Source organism: Pyxicephalus adspersus, chromosome 1, assembly GCF_032062135.1.
Source record: "Pyxicephalus adspersus chromosome 1, UCB_Pads_2.0, whole genome shotgun sequence".
Classification (NCBI taxonomy): Eukaryota; Metazoa; Chordata; class Amphibia; order Anura; family Pyxicephalidae; genus Pyxicephalus; species Pyxicephalus adspersus.
The window spans coordinates 82,829,925-82,848,973 of NC_092858.1; the positions used below are offsets into that span (position 1 = coordinate 82,829,925).

At 37.0% G+C, this 19,049-nt stretch overlaps 1 long non-coding RNA gene across 1 annotated transcript; it reads right to left on the bottom strand.

The window, feature by feature from the left end:
* Positions 1–435: 435 nt before the first annotated feature.
* On the bottom strand, positions 436–6,832 carry LOC140321958 (uncharacterized). The gene is made up of 2 exons (XR_011919080.1): positions 6,751–6,832; positions 436–733 (listed from the first exon to the last, which is right to left on the bottom strand). It is a non-coding gene; the product is annotated as an uncharacterized lncRNA (long non-coding RNA).
* Between the last annotated feature and the right edge of the window lie 12,217 nt (positions 6,833–19,049).

Below are 19,049 nucleotides of genomic sequence, written 5' to 3' on the forward strand. Positions count from 1 at the left end.
AAATGTCTGGAGAATAAAATATATGAGCTTTCCCGGAGATGAAGGAATAAGGGGCTCAGGTGTTGTGGGCTTGCTGACCCCGGGCCCCCCAGTCCCCTAACATTCCAGGGCCCAGATCAGGGATTGCTGGAAAGGACAAGCAAGGTTCCCAGCAGTTCAACTTCTAGTTGATGCTGGGAAAAAGCTAACAGAGAAAGGATCTGCAAGAAGGTATAATATGGCTTGTGTTTAATTTGTCCTTAAGAGGGTGACCAAATCTAGAAGAGACAGTTTCTTCCAAAATTACTTTGCTGGGCACTGCAGTCTTTTGCCTGAGCTGGAGCTGTGACATATAGAAAGTTTTGAGATGATCATTGTTTGTGACACTTTGTTACCTGCATTTGGAACTGCAAATACATAAGTTTATGAAAATGAAATACCCTTGCACCAATGATGAACTGAGCCTGGTAGATTTATTCACACCACATCAGAAAGTAAAATCAAGTTATCATCTAAATTCCAGAGCCATTTGTATTGTTACTTGAACCTTGGTGTCCTGTTTTAGCATTTCTCCCAGATAAATGAAGTATTCCACCCCAAAATGTTTTGCTTCTTGCAAAGGTTTCCTATAATTCAGATCTCATACTGTGGCATGTCTTGTGTTGACCCTCCTGTTTTCTTCAAAAAGTCTTTACTGGATGGACCTGCTGGGTCTTACTCACAACTTCTGTTTTAGACCGCATTACTGCTGGTGCTGGAAAAACAAAGTTTATTGGAGCATGACACATTGCTCATAGGACATGTATCACATTCATTCTGCAACACAAAAAAAATCATTTTCACAATGCCATTTATAGTCCACAAATAGGTTATATAGTGCTAAATAGATAGTGCACAATGAAATCTATAAAAAAAAAAAACAACAATAATAAAATATTTATTATTTACGATCACTCTATTTGTCTTCTATTACCATTTTGGCTTCAGGCAAATTAGATTTTTATCATGGCTCTGTGGGAAAGCGCAATTAGAAATAAATACATCAGACAGCAGAGTGCTATGTAATTTCTCTCCTGTAAATTAAGACCTAAATTAATCTTACCACAATAGTGGTATTAATTAAACTACTAACATTTTAAATGCTGCACTATCACATAGAACCTTCCACTGCTTTAATGACCCTTTCCATGAGATAGTGCCCTGACTGTCACCATTGCAATTTAATTAATAGCATCCCATTAGCACAAGCTTTTTCCTCTGTTGTCTGATTAAGTAGTCCCAGGTTCTAGATGCCTCTAATGTCTGAAGGTTGTATAAGGATTAAATGTTCTCTTTGTGCCTTTTTCTATTTTTTCTTTTAGAACAAAAATAACCTTTCACTTTTTTTAATACTTTTATTTTGAAATACATATATATAACCTTAAAATGTATATTAAAGGGTAACTAAACTCAGAAATTTTACTTTAGGGTTGTCTACCCTTTTATGATAAGTAAAAATTCTGTTGTTTTGTTTTTTAACTGCAACACCCTTTTTTTTTTAAAAAAAAAGGGTGCAGCACCACCCCCTAATTCTTGATCACCTAGGGGATTGAGAATGAATGGGAGCACAAAGCCTCCTGGGATACCTACGTCACACATCCTGGGAAGCTCTTGGGTGCTCCTTCCGAGCATCTCGGCCATGCGCAGAAGGAGCCTTTTTGTGAAAAGAGAGAAATTTGCCGATCTCATGCATGCGCAGTGAGATCGGCAAGTTTTTTTCCAACCTACTTCACCTGATCTCACGCGTGGGTCGGTTAACATAGGAAGAAGAACCAAGAAGAAAAGGAAAAAATGGCGTCACCCGGTGCCCTGCCTAGGGGACAGATACCGGGACGACGGGGAACCTGTTAGAAGACACCTCCAGATGGATCGGACTGCCCTCCGGGATTGAAGTTAAGTGTATTTTTTTTTTGTTTTAGGCATTTTTCAGTTTTGTTCCTCTTTAATATATTAAATGCCAAATAACTGCATGTACTGTCAAAAAGTAGATTATAGGAAAGCATTAACAGCAGGGCAAATTCTGCATTTAAAGTCTATTAACACTCAAAATCTAATTTTTAGCATGTTGCCATCTGGCATATGTCTAGTTTTCCTAAGCAATAATGTTTTGTGAACTTGTTGCAAAGTTGCTAACTTAGAGATCCTTGGTAACAACACAAGGCTGATGCTAAACCACTGCTTCATATTTAACCGTGTGGGAACTCCAGCAATTGCCCATTGGACTGCTTTTCTATTGGACCTGACAGACATCGCACGGGACAACTGAAGAAACACACACGGCAAGCTGGCAACGCTATTGCTATGTGTGAGGCAGTGGCTTAACAGTTTACTAGAAAAAAATGCTGTTAATGCCAGGATCTCCACACAGGAAACACTGCTCAGATTTATAAAATAATATTGCTTAAGAAAACTGTGTACAGGGAGACAGGGTGTCTCTTTAAATAAGTTGCATCACATCACGCTTATGCCTTGTCCCTAATCCAAATCAGAAACACTTAATGTCTTTTAGCCATCAGATCTTCAGAAGCTTTTAAATGATTCTTTAATAATAATAATAATAATAATAATTCTTTCCCTTCAAATAGACCAGAATTTGTTACACTTATTTCAATTGAATTCTCTACCCTTATTAACTAAGATAAAGTCACGTTAATTTACAATAGTGGGCTTTGTATATTGTTTCAATTCTAAATTGTAATTGTTCAATAAATGTACTACCAAGTATTCGAGCCTATTCTAGCCTGTTGCATAACTTTCCGCTGTTATTTAGGTATATATTTATCTGCATAAATATGGAAATTATATCCCCTATCAATGCATATAGATATTCAATTAAAGAAGGTTCATGCACAAATAATAGCTAGTCATTCAAACAGTTTAATCAAACCCTCTATTGGTATTTACTACCTCTTGTTGTTCCTGTAAAGTCCTTGAATTAGAGACCCCTAGGCGGGCCAGAGGCCAGTACAAAGATACAAAAGGTTTTCATGTTTACTTAGATACAGTCTCACTATTAGGATATCTCCAGCAGGGTACTATATACATAAATCCCTGAACACATATACCTATTCATACATCTATGAATACATCTATATATATATATATATATATATATATACCCCTTTATACATATACATATCTATTTACATATTCATAAACAATCTTGAGGTGCAACACCGCTCTCGTATTTTCAATTTCATATAGAACAATAAAGGTCCCTGAATGAATTGGAAGCTGTACTAAAAATCAGTGAGGGGCCTGGGGATCCTAGAAGTGTCAGTCTACTGTATTGCCTCACATTTTTAATGGTAAATTGTTGTCCCTATTCTGAGTACAAATAGTGCATTATAGTAGAGCCTTTTTGGGCCTACTTGGCATTCTTGCAGTTCCCTCCACCTATTCATTTGTGTTTTTGCAGGATAACAATATCATACATATGGAGGACTTTACCTCCAACATTAAAGGCATGTGGGATAAGTGTATGGGACATATTTTCACTAAAGAGACTTTTGGACTTTCCCATAAGTGCCACTTGGACATTTGGTAGTTGGAGTTAGATTGTCTGACTTCTCTTACTTTTCCTATCCCCCTAACCCCCACTCACTTTTTTCATATGCTTCTTTCTACTGGGCTACCTTCCCCTTATATTCAGTGATTAAAATTTATAATGCAAAGAAATAGAAAAAATTCCAAAAATGGTACCCAGTAATAAAAGTTTGGAGAGACTGCTGTCTGTATAGGTCATGCACTTTCTGAATGTCCATCCTTCTAGTATGATCAGGTTATCTATAATAACCCGACTGGTCCAAGTGGATATTTTGGGGTAGGACTGTTTTTTTCCCTAATTGCTGTGTATCTCACAAGTTGTTGTATATGTTAATACACTTTTGAATATTATAGTGACTATCCAGTAGTTACTAAGCCTTTCTAACTTGTACTTCTGTTGTAACCTTTATTTGAACTTATTGTACATAAGTATGCCTACACTATTTCAAATAAATCTTTTCCTCATAATCCGTTTCTGTTTTTAATATAAACTGTGCAGTTCAATCTGTCTAGGCAATTACAGTATTTTCAACAATTCTGAACTACAAAAAAGATCTTCAAGTAGATAATTATCACAATTTGTAAATATAAGTGTTACTGTTGAAAATGCAATTTTAGTAAAAAATATTTTCTGGTGAAATGTGTTTATAAAATGTTGCAAATTGGATATTAAGTATATTCAATCACATTGTGAATGGAATATTACACAGCTGTTTCAGGCAGTCAAGTGCAGTGATCAGTGTTATTTTTATCCTATTCTGAAAGATATGTTTCCTCTTTTAAGTAACACTAATGTAGAATACTGTTTATTCTCTTATTAAGATAAGAAATGTGTGCGGGGGTGTTAGTTTCACTTTTGACAAGATAAGTGTCATCATCCCAATTACATGTCATAGTAATTGGCCCTTGGCTCTGTTTGAGTAATATTGATTCTTTTCTTTGTTTAGCAATCATTCTACCAAAATATTTACTTTTCATTAGAAAGGCAAAGTTTATGCCTTACTTTAACTTTCTGATTAGCATAAGGATTAAATTTAGAATGTAAATGATTTGTCAAGAGCATTAGTATGCAGCATATTACAGCACTTTGATTTTTGTTTTTACTTTGAAATACAAATCTGTTCAGAAAATAGAGTTACAGTGGTTGCTTTTAAAAAAAAATTGAAAAAATCTGCTAAATACCAAAAGAAGTTTGGAAATGGAAATGAGGATTGCTGAACTCTAAAATTCTGAATTATTGACACACATGCAAGTGCCCGTGAACCCTCTATGTTATCTTGTATGCCAAAGCAGTTGGGTTTCCAGTGCCTGGTGTCCTATTACAGCTTGCGTAGAAATTCCTTAAATTCCCATTTCCATTGTGTTGACAGATTTTTATTTATTAATCAATTAACATAATTGTTAGGAGACCATTATCTAGCCAGCAATCCTGTGCTGTAGGCAAACGCAGGACAGTGCACCCTGTTTATTCTCCTCGACATTGCTTGCAGCAACAGGGTGGATCAGGCAAATAGCTGGCAGTCCTCTCCTCTGCAGCCTGCGACATCCCCAGTTTCCCTTTGGCTGTGAATGGTCTCTTAGCATCCCCTGCGCTCTGACTGTGTGCAGCTTAAGGGGATTTACAGTTGTGCTGAGACTAATGAGCAGAGTAGTTCCTGATCTCCATCCTAGGCTTTATAGCCTCTCTGCTGGGCCTGTTGTAGCATTTAGCTGGGTTGATCTATTGCTGGTGTATGTTTCGCTTGATTTACTGTTGCAGATCTTTGCCTAATCCTGACCTATTGATTGTACACTGCCTGGACTGACCTTTTGCCCGTGACCCCGACTCCAGCTTGTGCTACTCCCTGGCTCCCTTGTCTGGTGGACTGGTCGCCCATTCAGAGGCTCCTGGTCCTTTGCCAGCTGTTCCCCAGATGCCATCCCTTGCACGCTGGGGTCCTGGGGCAACCGTGTGCTTGGAAATTCAATCAGTCTCTAGAGGCTGAGCAGGGGCTTGCTATAAGTTAAGACGGGGGTGTTAGATTGGGGGACTGGTGTCTGGTGAGTACTAGTGCTATACCAAATAGGAGCGGCTTAGAACCATTTTGCATGTGCTATGTATTATACATATACTTGTTTTGTGGTGGAGTTGGAGCACAATTCCAGGACGTGTTGCTTCTGGACATGCATTTGCTTTTCCTTTTCTGGAGGAAGAACCACACCTCAACTGCAAATGCAAGACATTAGGCCTGAATTATTAAAACTCCCCAAAACTGGAGAAGATAAACTATCATGGGAGATCCTTGGTTACCCAATAAACCTGGAATGGATTTCTTAAAACTCATTGGTACATGTTTTCAATTCTAAACCAAATCCATTTCAGGATTGCTGGATCACCCAAGTTCACTCATGATAGTCTATCTTCCCCAGTCTTGGAGAGGTTTCATAAGTCAGCCCCAATCTTTGCAAATCCATTAACCTGTGACATGGTTTGTCACTTCTGGGCGCCTAGCAGCAGCTTACTAAGTGCTTGGGAGAGGTTTACCTCACAGTTTGCAACTGCAAGTATGAAAAGGGCCTTACTAACGTTAATGGTACCAGTTTACCATTGCGCTTCTTCCCACACACACAATACAACCTACACAAGAGCAAAAATAAAAGTAACTGAAGTGCATATTTCCCTTACACATCTTATTTGCAGAATAGTGTTTGCTGCAAAATGAAGGTATCATGTCATCTGGCTTACATTAGTGGTGCCTTAGGCTGAATTCTTTATGCAACTTTCAAAAGTTATCCCATGATAATGTGTTAGACTATGGTTAACTATGTTAATGGCTTTAATACATACCGTGCATTTAGACCTATATCTATACATGCATATTACTGCCTATCTGTCAGATTCTCCTGTCCACCAACATTTTTTAATTAGTCTAATATGAATTTAAATCATTTTCAAGAACTTTTTATTTAGCTAACCTGAATTCTAATAATTTATAATTGGAAAAAAAAAGTTTTTTTAAATAGAAATCTCACATTGAGAATCTATTGACCTGTCATATTTTCTTAGATATTTTTAAGTTGAAAAAATATGTTTTGATAAATATCACAATGGAAAGAGATTATCTTGGAACATTTAATCCCAACACCAGGAGGAAAACTTTACATCTGTCCAAAAAAATAAGAGAAGAAGAATATTTATGTCAGTACCTGTTGCGAAAAAGCAGATCATAACAGAAAACAGATGTTCCACTAACTCTGTTTGTCTTCATGCTGATTTGGCAGCTGCACTGTGCCTTACAGAGTATTGAGCAAGTTCTATTGGTGCTATGATTCTGTAGAAATGTGTTTACTAATTCTTTCACCAAAATACAAAAACTGTAGGATCGTAACCATGCTTTGCTAAGAAATGTTAAATGCTATTATCAAAATAATGTTGTTGTCATCTATGCTTTACACGTCATGATTTAAAATTCACAAGCTATCTTCATTATATTGTGACCTTTTATTGGGAGTGCTGAGATGCATTTTTATTTACCCATTTTCCTTCATATATTATAGAATGTTCACTCAGTTTAGCTATTTGTGATCTATAGGCCTACCCTGATGAGCTTACTTGGGGTAATTAAATGGATCACTACTTGTTTTCCACTGTGACAGTCTATACCTCTCCAAGGACTCAAACATGGCCACTGAAAATTATAGCAGTCATTAGTAGTAGTACTTGTTTTTTGCATCTGATCACAACTTAAAAACTGTAAGCAAAAGCATATAATAATAAAGTCATTTTAAGATGTTACCCTTACTGAAGTTATTTTATTGACTTGTGTGCTTTTGAAATTGCTGGAAATCTTACTACACCAGAAAGAGTCAATACCCCAGCATTGTCCCATCCTACTTGCCACACTAAAGACTTCTTTTCACTGTACTCTCTCAGCTCCTCTGCCCATCTCCTCACTTCCCTTACATTTTTATGTTTAGGGGAATGACATATAGTATCCCCTGAGTGACATTTCTGAATCTGCTAGAGTTGGTGACATTTTGTCATGTTTGGTCTCTCCTTCTATCTTCGCTTACTAATTAGTGCCAATAAAAAAAGCTCTATATACTTAGCTAAAACTTCAAATAATGTGTCTTCTCTTATCTTCAGTTTTTTTGAGTCTTTCTTCAGATGTCCACACCAATGCCTAGTAATGTGGACACATCCTTTTGGCTGTGCAGACATAGGGTCCATTCAGACACACGGACGTAGGGTTACACCAATGTTGCTGTGACCACTGAAAAGTGTGGGCATATCTTTAATGTTGGATTAGCATTACCCCACAGCTGTATATGGTGCTAATGAGGGACAAAGTCAGCAAATTTTGAATATCTTTTTTCACAGGTCAAGAAAAAAACTGTGCAGGATAGGGTAATATTGAGCTGGAGGAATTTTGATGTTTGGAGATCTGCTTTAAAGTCATTCACCTATCCCTAGTATGCAAAAGGTTAAGGGACTAAATAAAAAAAACACAACAGCACTGGAACCTCTTTAAAGTATTCAGTATTTTTACACTTTGGGTATTAGACATTTTATATTATTGCAATGATGACATCTTCTGTTAATAGTATATTTGAAATGCAATACCTAAATTGCGAAGTTTATTATTTTTGATTGTTTATCTCTAGCTTGTCCTTAAGTAGACTAAAATAAAAACATTTCTTTCTGGAAAATCTGCCTTTGCAATTCAGAAAATATGTCATTACCTTCAAGAGGAAAAAAAAAATCAACATTGCATAAGTAGAGCAATTGGAAGCAAGTCAAACTGGGTTAGTGACATCCAGGGCTTTTTGATTTTTCTCTGTTCACAATCACTATTCCATGTAACTCTTTGATCTGTACATTTGCTAATTTTTTTTCCGCACATTTTAATCTGAACATTCATTATGCTATAGTTTGTTCAAATACAGCACAGCAAGGACTGATATTATTAATTCCTTTATCTTCATCATTGATATTTATTTTATGTGATGGCATATTTTATTGTTGAGATACCAAAGAAATAGTTTACAATAGAAAAAAAAAGTCAGGCATTGAAATGAGTCCTGTAAAAAATATTCTCAGTCACAGGATAGTGATCTCTTTTATTACTTCATTTTGTAACCAGACAAAGCAAATTAATGGAATATTAAACCGGCACTGGAGCATGCTAAACACTGGTTCTTTCATGCTAAGGTACATTAAGGTGTCATCAGATATCCAAGCATAAACCCAACATTTTAAATTGTTGCTAATGGAAAATATTTCCTTCAGCGAATATAAAACATTTAGGTTATTGTTTCTTCTGACAAATCAAATATCAACATTAAATGATAAAATAGCAATAAAAAATTAGCTTGAACAACATGGCGGCAGTGTGGCATTTTTTTGATCGGTTCAAAATTTGTGCTGTTGGTGGTTGTGCTGATGGCACTAGGGTGGTTGTTGGTGAAATTTATGTTATTACTCCTTGGCAGGATTGAATAACTTTAATGGATGTCAATCTCTTTACACTGGTGGCAGAAAGTGAAGTCCAAGTGACAGTTTTACTGAATACTGCCTCCAACATGACAATCAAAGGTGGACAAGACAGCGAATGGCATATTCAGACAATTCTGGCTAAACATCCATTTTTTAACACAGTAATTAATGGGTTGAGAAATAAATAACCTGGCACTTCTGATCTTCTGACTCCAATTATAAGTATGTTCAAGAGGCAGTAAGTGGCCATGCCTATGGTGGTAATGCTGTTAAGGCTGCTGGGTCTGCCAGTGCTGGCTGGGACCCATAGGAGTCAGAGGACTGATACAGAGGAGAACAGAGGGATGGCTGCTGATGGGACGAGAATGTGGTATGCACATTACAGGAAAAGTTTGTTCTGAGGTGGATGCACAATGTTTGTTCATAATACTGTATTTTTAAAAGACCTGAATTGAATTCTCCAAGTTTACTGATGTAGCAAGCATTTAAAAATGTCACTATCCAGTAGTCTTCTCTCTGTTTCAAGAAGAACTAAACCTGTGCTACTCACTTATTCCGGTTCAATCACAGGTTCTAGCACAGGTGAGAGAAGTAGCTGCCAACCCATGTTGCAGGGATTGAAACAGCTTTTTAGGTTCAATATTTTTTTTATTTTTGAGGAACCATCAAAGTACAAACACAGCAGAAAATATAAGCACCTATCGGTTCACTGTTTTATCATTACCATACAAAATACACACAACAAGAGATAAAAGATACTAAAATATTTTAGGAAAGAACATAAAAAGGTGATAGAAGAGGAAGACAGCAGGGGACAAAAGGAGACAAAAGGGGAGTATAATAAAGTAGTAAACAACATCATACCACTCTATTCAAAGCGTCAATAGGAACAAACTAGCTAAAGAGTACACATAGGGTGGTGTAACCATGGATACCAATCAACTTGGAATGTTCTATAAGAGTGGTTTTTAATGCCAAGAATTTTCTCATAAAAGCATTGTAAGTTGAGATCATTGATCATGTCTAGGTGGTTGGGCGCATGCATGTTCCTCCACAGCCTAATAATGTTAGGTTTAGCGGACAGGAGAACATAAATAAAAACAGTATACAATCTGGGTGGAAATGATAGATGTGTAAATAGAGGATGGATAATTTAGGAGAAAGGAACACCTGAGAGGAGATAAGATTTGACATGAACTGGGATATTTAGTTCCAAAGTGAACGTAAGGATTTACAGTGCAATGACAAGTGAAAAACCACAATTCCTCGAATAGTGAGTGGGTTATAAGGAATTTCACCTGTTCAAATGGAGTAAGGTATTACTAATTGGGAATTTTTTTTCTTTGTTATTCCCAATAGTAGGTGCATTAAGTGGCTTGGTGGTCAAAGGCCGTGGTACACTGTGAAATTGCATATTGTCTACCAAGTTCTCATTCCCATTTTACCCTAGGGGGTAAGTGACTTGAGATCATCACTTTTGAGATTGTAAGATTTAGAAATCTACGTGTTTTGAAATCAGACTGCAGAAAAAACATGTAAATGGAAAAGTCCATCTAACTGTTCTCTTTGAAGAAGATGTTGTATTTGTTGATACATCAACAACTCTGAGGTGAGGAGGTCATAGGTTCTATATAAGACATATAGACATGGTGCAATGTGAATGGGGTGAATAAAACCCTGAGAATATACTTAGGCCAGGAGCTAGAACTTTTTTGTTAGGATAAGCCTTAGGTGGAGGAGGTAGGCTCATCCTAATGGCTATGAGTATTTGCCATGGTTCATCAAGGAAAGAGTATTCTTTTTCCACTTAGATTTAATTTGAGGTAGGGGTTCTACCAGTATGACAGTTGAGACCACAGAAAGACAGTACCATAATCTGATATGTCAAATAGGCCCATCCCACCAAAACTTCCCTAGTGGGTCATAAGGAATAACACACATGTTTGTGATTCCAGATGAACATTGTGAGAGTTTTCTGTATATCAAAGTATTTAGGAAAACTGATAGCTATATTGTGAAAAAGGTATAGAAGTTTCCAGAAAATAAACATTTAAATGCTGGTATCTTGCCCTACTTCACTGACTATAAAGGAAAAATGTCTACAAATGAGCAATTGCACCTTGTAAAAAATGGTATTTGTAAATTTAGTATTTGGGATTTGATCTCGTTGACCTTCTAATACAAAGCAGCTAAATTGTTAAAGCATGCTCTTTGTGGCACTTAAAGGGAAAGCATTGTTTGTAATTATGTGGGTCATATTGTACAGTAAACAGATTGATCTAATGAAACCTTCTACCCACAGAGATATCTCTTATATCTGGGTCCACATGAACCCATCTGCCAAAGGTTCCAGCAGCAAGATGTAAATAACTAGGAGCACCCCTGATGGATACAATTCCTTTTGTAAGCTCCAGAGGAAAAGAGCTTAGCTGATAAGTGGGAACATGAGGACATAGTCCCAGATCTTGCTGGGCATACAAAGCCAAACTTGTCAATGCACCCGGTCAAACGGCTTCTCTGTGTCCAGGAAGGCTGTTTGTTAAACACTTTTTAAGAACTGCTGTGGGTTCTAAGGGTGAGCTCATCATGTTTTGTTTAAAGCTGGCCTGTATGGTTTCCCAGTGCTGCCAGCTCATGAGCAAGTATTGTTGGTGTTGTGAAACTCACTAACAAAACAAAAGGTTTAAAAGGTTAAGAAGACCATCTTGGGTCATGCTAAACTTTTTATGGATTTGCAAGCTGTCAGGTTGTTTTGAGTGGATTAACTTTGGTTCTTCCTATGAGAATTTAAAAAATAAATAAATAAATAAATTAAATAAAAAGAAAAATAGATGTGAGAGGTGATCACAGGTAACAGTACTGCAACTACAGAATCATGCTAACATCCTGTAGAGTGCCACACTTGCTCCTGTCCTTCCCCAAACTGATTAATACAAAATTATAATTGCCCATTTGCATACTTTTTAAGCACCTGGGAGCTGCACAAATGTAAGCACAGTACTGTATCATGTTTTTTTTTTAGTAATGGTCATTTACTGCCTCTGCACCAGACACCTATAGTATGTACCATAATACAGAAGTTGCCTTCCCATCCATATCTGGAAAACCTTGATGATGAATGAAGCATGCTTCTCAAACAGGAGAAACAAAAACATAGTGCCACTTATCAGTATATTTCTGTCCAGCAAAGAACACAATGTAAATAAAGAATAGATGACAGCAGCAGTCACACAGTCTACAATGTTTAGAAGGCATACAGTATATACTGATGTGGAAAGATTAGTAAAACATTCTACTCAAGTACTTCTCAGAATTAAACTTTAAAACATGTAATAATTACAGGTATAAAAATGAAAAGGAGGAATTGTGAGTTCTGTGCCCATTCTTCTTTTCTTCACCAACAAACCCCAATAACAGTTATACTGCAAATCCATCCTGCCCTTGCTTTGCTAAAATAGAATTTTTAAAGTTCCTCTATTAATGTAATACAACTATGTGGCTGCACTACCGAGAATGGAAGTCCTCGCAGCTGTCACAGCCCAGAGTAGGATTGTAGATTGACAAGAATCTGTAATACAACACATCTAAAAACTCTAATGATTTGATATATCACAATGTATGACAATATTGTAAGCATCGGGATGTATCACAATTTTTTCAGTCTAATTGAAGGAAATCTTTGTTACTAATGTATGAAGTTTCCCTGCACAAAATGAGAATCAGACTGGGTAAAAAAGGTGATTTAGGTGACTTTGAATGTGGCATGGTTGTTAATGCCAGATGAGCTAGTCTGAGTATTTCATAAACTGTTGATCTGCTGGGGTTTCCAGGCACAAAGATTTCTAGGGTTTACAGGGAGCGGTCTAAACAAAATATAATATCCAGTGAGTGGCAATAGTGCCTCATTAATGCCAGCGGTCAGAGGTGAATGGACAAACCGGTCTGAGTTGATAGAAAGGCTACAGTGACAGGTACTTTGTAAAACTGAAGTATGCAAAATGTCATCATCTCCAAACCCACAACTTATCCAACTTGGAATCAGACACCTGGTGCCATAGCTGTCAGCTAAACAGCTGAAGCTACAATTCACATGGGCTTACAAAAATTGGACAACAGAAGTTTGGAAAAATGCTGCCTGGTCTGATGAGTCTCAACTTTACTTTATTCAGGTGGTGAGCTCAAAACTTGGTGTCAAAAACATAAATAATGATGTGTGGGATATTTTCTTGGCAAACATTGTGCCCCCCTAGTACCTAATGAGCATGGTTTAAATATGGTTTAAATATCTTAGTCTACTATTGTATTGTTGCTGATGATATCCATTCCTTTATTATCACAGTGTATCCTTCTAATGGCTATTTCCAACAGAATAATGCACCATGTCACAAAGTTTAGATCATCTTGAACAATGAGTTCACTGTACTCAACTGGCCTCCACATTCGCCATATTTCAATCCAAAACAGCACCTCTTGGATGTTGTGAAGGGGGATATTCACATCATGGATATTTCAGCCGAAAACCTGCAGCAATTACATGATGCCATCATGTCAATATGGACCAAAATCCTTAACAAATGTTTCAAACATCTTGTTGAATTAATGCCATGAAGAAGTATGTTAGATCTGAAAGTTTTTTTTTTTAATTTTATGTTTCTACTGTGTAAATACTACACAAGCTTTCAAGGACATCCAGCCAAAATAGAGAGAAGCAGGGTCCCCAAATCATGAAATAACAGGAATGAGTCAGCTGAAGGGAGAGATCCCAGGTGCCTAAAAGATAAGTACCAGGGAGAGGTAGAACTGGGTTTTGGTAGACCAGCTGTGTCCTCGACAGACCACAAGGCTGCCACCAATCAGGGAAAATAAAGCACCATCAACCATGTATGTATTCCTTTGCATCTAGTCTGTATCCACAGAAATATTTGAGACTAGAGCACCAGTTCAGCAGCCAGTGAAATAACTATAAGGGAACATTTTTAGCTTTAGTTCTGATTTATAATTTTACTTTCCTATGTTGAGTATGTATTTTATTTCTTCTTGTGCAGAATTGCAAATTTTTTTATTATTGCATTCGTTAATAAAGTGATTTACTACATCATGGTACTTCATGCTGCTAAGTTGAAAAACCACTATATATATATATATATCTATATTTATATATATATATATATATATATATATATATATATATTTATATCTCAATTGTCAGTGTACCTTATGGCAACTATGTTACTGAAATGCAATTTTTTGCCTTCTTTACAGGCTGTGCCTCAGATCTACAGTCACCAGAAGAATATTCTGGATGTGTTTTATCAATGTTTTCTGGGTTCTGGGCCATACAGTGTGGTTCCACGTGCCTTTGCATCAACATATGTCCCCAGGACACAGTTATGATATAGCCTGTAGTTGGAACCATAGTGCTGAGCGAAAACACGGCAATCCAAAGAGACCCAAAAAAAAAAAAAAAAAGTTCTCACCAGCATAAAATTTTCCTTGTAAATACATTTTTGTGCCAACACAGATCACAGAAGTATGTGTTTATTTATGGATGGTTATATTGTCTTTTGTAACAAGTGTCAGCATGTGACACACTTTTCCCAGTAGGTTGTCTAACTATTATAAAGGAATACAAAAAAAGTTATTGTGATTGCAAACTAAGCAAGAATCACATGGGGCAAATGCAATCAAAAATAAAAACATATCAATATGTTGGAGGATGAGTAAGTCTTGTACTACACAGGTGAATCAGTTACTTTGCTTCATACAGTATATTTTCAACTGCTTGTTGTCTGTCATCCTATTACAGGCACATAAAAGTGGTTTAAAATCAGTAACATATATATAACTGATATTGCCTATGTATCTCTGGCCTTATTAATGACTTTGTAAGAAAAAAAAACACACTTTTTACTGAAACTAAAACTGAGGCATTTGGCAAGCTTTGCAATCATGCCAAAAGATAAAAATAATGTGAGATGGAAAATTATTTCTGGATTTTACATGTGTATTATACAGTAAGTTTTGATGTTAAATACGAAATAAAGGTTTTCACAGAGTTTGAAAAGTTTCAATAGAACATACCATGAATGAAGTCTAACAGCAAATTTCAGTTGACTTTAGCTAGGTGCCGCCATTTCGCACTGGGCCGGCTGGAGATCAGGTACCCTAGAGAGGGTAAAGAGTGCCGATCTCACTGTGCATGTATGGGATCAGGATTTTTTTCCCCCTTTGAAGAAAAAGCTCCTTCTGCACATGCCAGATCTCTGAGCAGCCAGAAGCCTCCTGGGATCTATGACACGGGTTTCCCAGGATGCTCTTCACTACCATTCTGTCTTGATACCTGTGGTGCTCAAGACAGAAAGCAGAGGGGCTTTACCCTTTTTTTTTAAGAGTTGCCCACCCTTGTATGTAAGGTAAAAAATTTTAGTTTAGGTCCACATTAAGTGTATTACAGAAATTACATGAGAAAAAGCTGTACAAAGCAGAAACAAAATCAAGATAATCGGTAGCTTGTATTCTCCACATTTTACTTGTCATTAGAGATTTATTACCTGTGTAACCTTAGCTTAAAGTGATGGGTAAGAAACAGAAAAATTAAACAAAATAGTTTACCAGCACACCAAACGCTTAAACAACACAGTTTGTAGTACAATATATTTGTATGGGATTGCCCAAATAGTACATAGTTATGAATGTTTGCCCAAAAAACAGAATATATAAAGTATGCAAATGGGATTTTAGGTTGATAGCATCAATAGAGGTATAATTCATTTTGCAACTGGTACACAAAGTATCTTCAAACTCAGCAAATGCCCCATGTGTTTATTAAGTGTTGACAACCTTCACCTTTTTAACATGTGTTAGTAGGTATGTTATGACATCTCACGCTTCATGGGAATTTCCAGTTATATTTGTGAATAGGATAAAGCTTTATTGACTTTATCAATCCAATTGTGTACCTGCAAAAACTCATGTTTTTTTACATTTCCTGCTCCTGATTGGGTATTTTTTTCTGTATAAATGATCACTTCATTCACTTAGCTAAGTGAAAATTCCATTGCAGAGTGATAATTTAAGTCTGTATGCGAACAGTCTAAACTTTTGTAAATCAACTTCATTGTCCACAGCTCTTCATCTTATTGCCAGTCTTTGTGGTCTGATGAAATTGCTTCTTCTGCAGCCTTTTTCCTCTTATTTCTTATTCCTCTGAGATATACATGCATTCTGGTATGGTTCTTTCTAGTTTTGGTTATATCTTTTTCTTTTCCCGAAATGATAGGGACTTTTTAGTAGTCATCATTGGTTACTTGTGGTCTATAACTGTTATTGTTTGTGGTTGATTTCTGCTATTAGTTTGCTTAGTCCTGTTGTTAGCTACTGGTTGCATTCATATAAGCCACCTAAATCTGTCACGGCTCCACAGGGCCAAGTGGTGGACTCACTGTGTCACCTACCCTGTGGGTGGAGACGTGCACAGGGCGCAGGGACTAAGCAGTAGCTTGGTCTTCTCTAGAGGTAAGGATGTTGTGCGGCAAGCTATCAGGTTGTGGCCCCCGTGCCCGCCAAAGCAGGTGACTGCTAACAGCAGGAACAAAACGTAGTGCAAAAGGGGAATCCAAGAGAGTAGTCAGACGAGCCAAAAAGTCAGGGCAGGCAGCGAACAAGGTTGGTCAGTAAACAGGCAAGAGGGCAGGGCAGGCAGCGTAGTCACAAGAGTAGTCAGGAGACAAGCCGGTCCATACACGGAGAATCTGGAACAGTAGAAACAAACAACAGGAATCTGGAAGCGGAGCCAAAGGAACTCCTTGTTCAGGCAAGTTCCTGTTGCCAGGTCACTTCCTTAAAAAGGGAATGTCAGGTGATGGGTGTGGATCAGGTGAGCCGCAGACATCAGCAGAGGGCGTGCTGTTGCTGGGATAATCTTCAGGTGTTCTTCAGAGTGGAATACTCTGGTTCTCTGAGGCAAGGGAGGAGCTGACAGAGAATCACCTTACTTGGAACAGGAAGCACGCAGAGCACTGGATCCAGAAGCTGGCAGCAGGGGACTGCAAGAAGGGGGAGCAAGAAGGAGGCACAGATGACCTGGACCTGCGGGGATCTGTGACAATACCCTTGCTCTGTTTCTTTAAATTCTGTCCTGTTTTCCAAGGACAGAGGTGGAAAGAGTACTAAAATATTCTTAGTAAATAGTAAAATAGTAAAAACACTATTACTTTGAAGACTATTTACATACAAGTAAAATAACCTGTTACAAAGTAAAAGTAGTTCATTTAATGTACACAGAGTAAAAGTTACCTTTTAAATAGGTAGGTTGGGAAAAGTAAAAGGTAACCTAATTTTAAAGGAACATCTTTACAAATTTGATGTGCAATAACAAAATAAAATGTGTTGACAAAGGACATTTAAACAATTTAGAGAGGTATATTGTACCATTTTAGTGCAAATCATCTCTAAAAACATTTTTAAAAAACACAACCATTGAAGGTTGCACTAATTATTTAGGATTCTGTACACATTTCTTCTCTTCTTTATCAACAGTTATTCTGGAAGTCTACAAATCAAAATGGTTTATGTTTACTTGTATTTTTTCCTAAATCACCCAAAGAAGACTAAACTCTAATTATCCATGACCTTTAAATCTGAGATTTTAAAACACAATTTAGGAGAAAATTGTGCCATTTTTTGATATCAGACTGTACACCTGTCAAAAAAAAAACATGTCTAAAGAACCATGTGGCAGATGCCAAAAAAAACTTTTTTTTTTTTAATACAAAAAATTGCTCTGCCTTATAATAAAGCAGACTAGATTTGACTGGACAATTGCATTTACATTGTAAAAAAATACAATACTTCAAAAAACATGCTTAAGTCAAAGTAAAATTTCCAGTTTTAAAAACAATTTCAAAAAGTACAACTACTTAAAAAAATACTCAGTTATAGTAAATGTAATTATTGACAATTGCATTTACATTGTAAAAAAATACAATACTTCAAAAAACATGCTTAAGTCAAAGAAAAATTTCCAGTTTTAAAAACGATTTCAAAAAGTACAACTACTTAAAAAACTACTCAGTTATAGTAAATGTAATTATTTAATGCAAATTCTAGGTTGCATCTGAGGTTGGTGATATAGATTTCAATTTATTGGCTATCAATATTGGATAAAATGAGGGCTGCTTAGGTACTGTATCATCTTTCAATTGGTGCTGTTCCAGTAGCCTACTTGTTCCTTAAAAACGCCCTGTCATCACATTACTCTTTTCAATTTGAACACTTTTGGCTGTACAGCATTATAAAAATGTTTATGGCTTAGAGAATGAGCTTTTTCTGGCTCCAATTGCTGGCACATGTAACGGGACACTGAGCCATACACTGGTGGTGTCTTCTCAAATAGAACTTCATTGCTTCCAACATGGACAGGGTCCGCACTGTTAAATCACATAGGCTGACAGGTTTCATCCTAAACTGACCTTGTCATTAGTGTTGGTCGAATATCTCACTATTCGATTCAACGGCTATTCGATTGAATAGGGGAATAATGTTCAGGTGATCGAATGTCGAATTCGAGCTTTATTAAAGTCAATGGGGGGCAAATTCAGGTTATTTTTCGGGAATGTGTAGAATTGCAAGAACAATCAGGGAGCGGAGCTGACAGCTCTGCTCCCCTGATTGCTCATGCAGCCCTTTACTAGTTGTATGTGCTCTTGGATAGAGTTTCTCTATCCAAGAACACAGGAGTCCTGTGTTCCTCAATAGGGAAACTCTATCCAGGAATAGGGATAAGCAAGAATGCCTTTGGCAGTCTAGTGAAGCTTTCCTCAAACTTCTGATGGTTCCGCGAAACTTTGGCGAACGGATTTCGCGAAACCATCAGAAGATCAAGGAAATTATAACAGGAGAATTCACAGGGGATTCACAGGATTCCCTAGGAATCCTCCTGTTTGCGATCCCCGGGGCACTAGAGGTTAATTAACCTCTAGTGCCAGGGATCGCACACTGCCGCAATAAA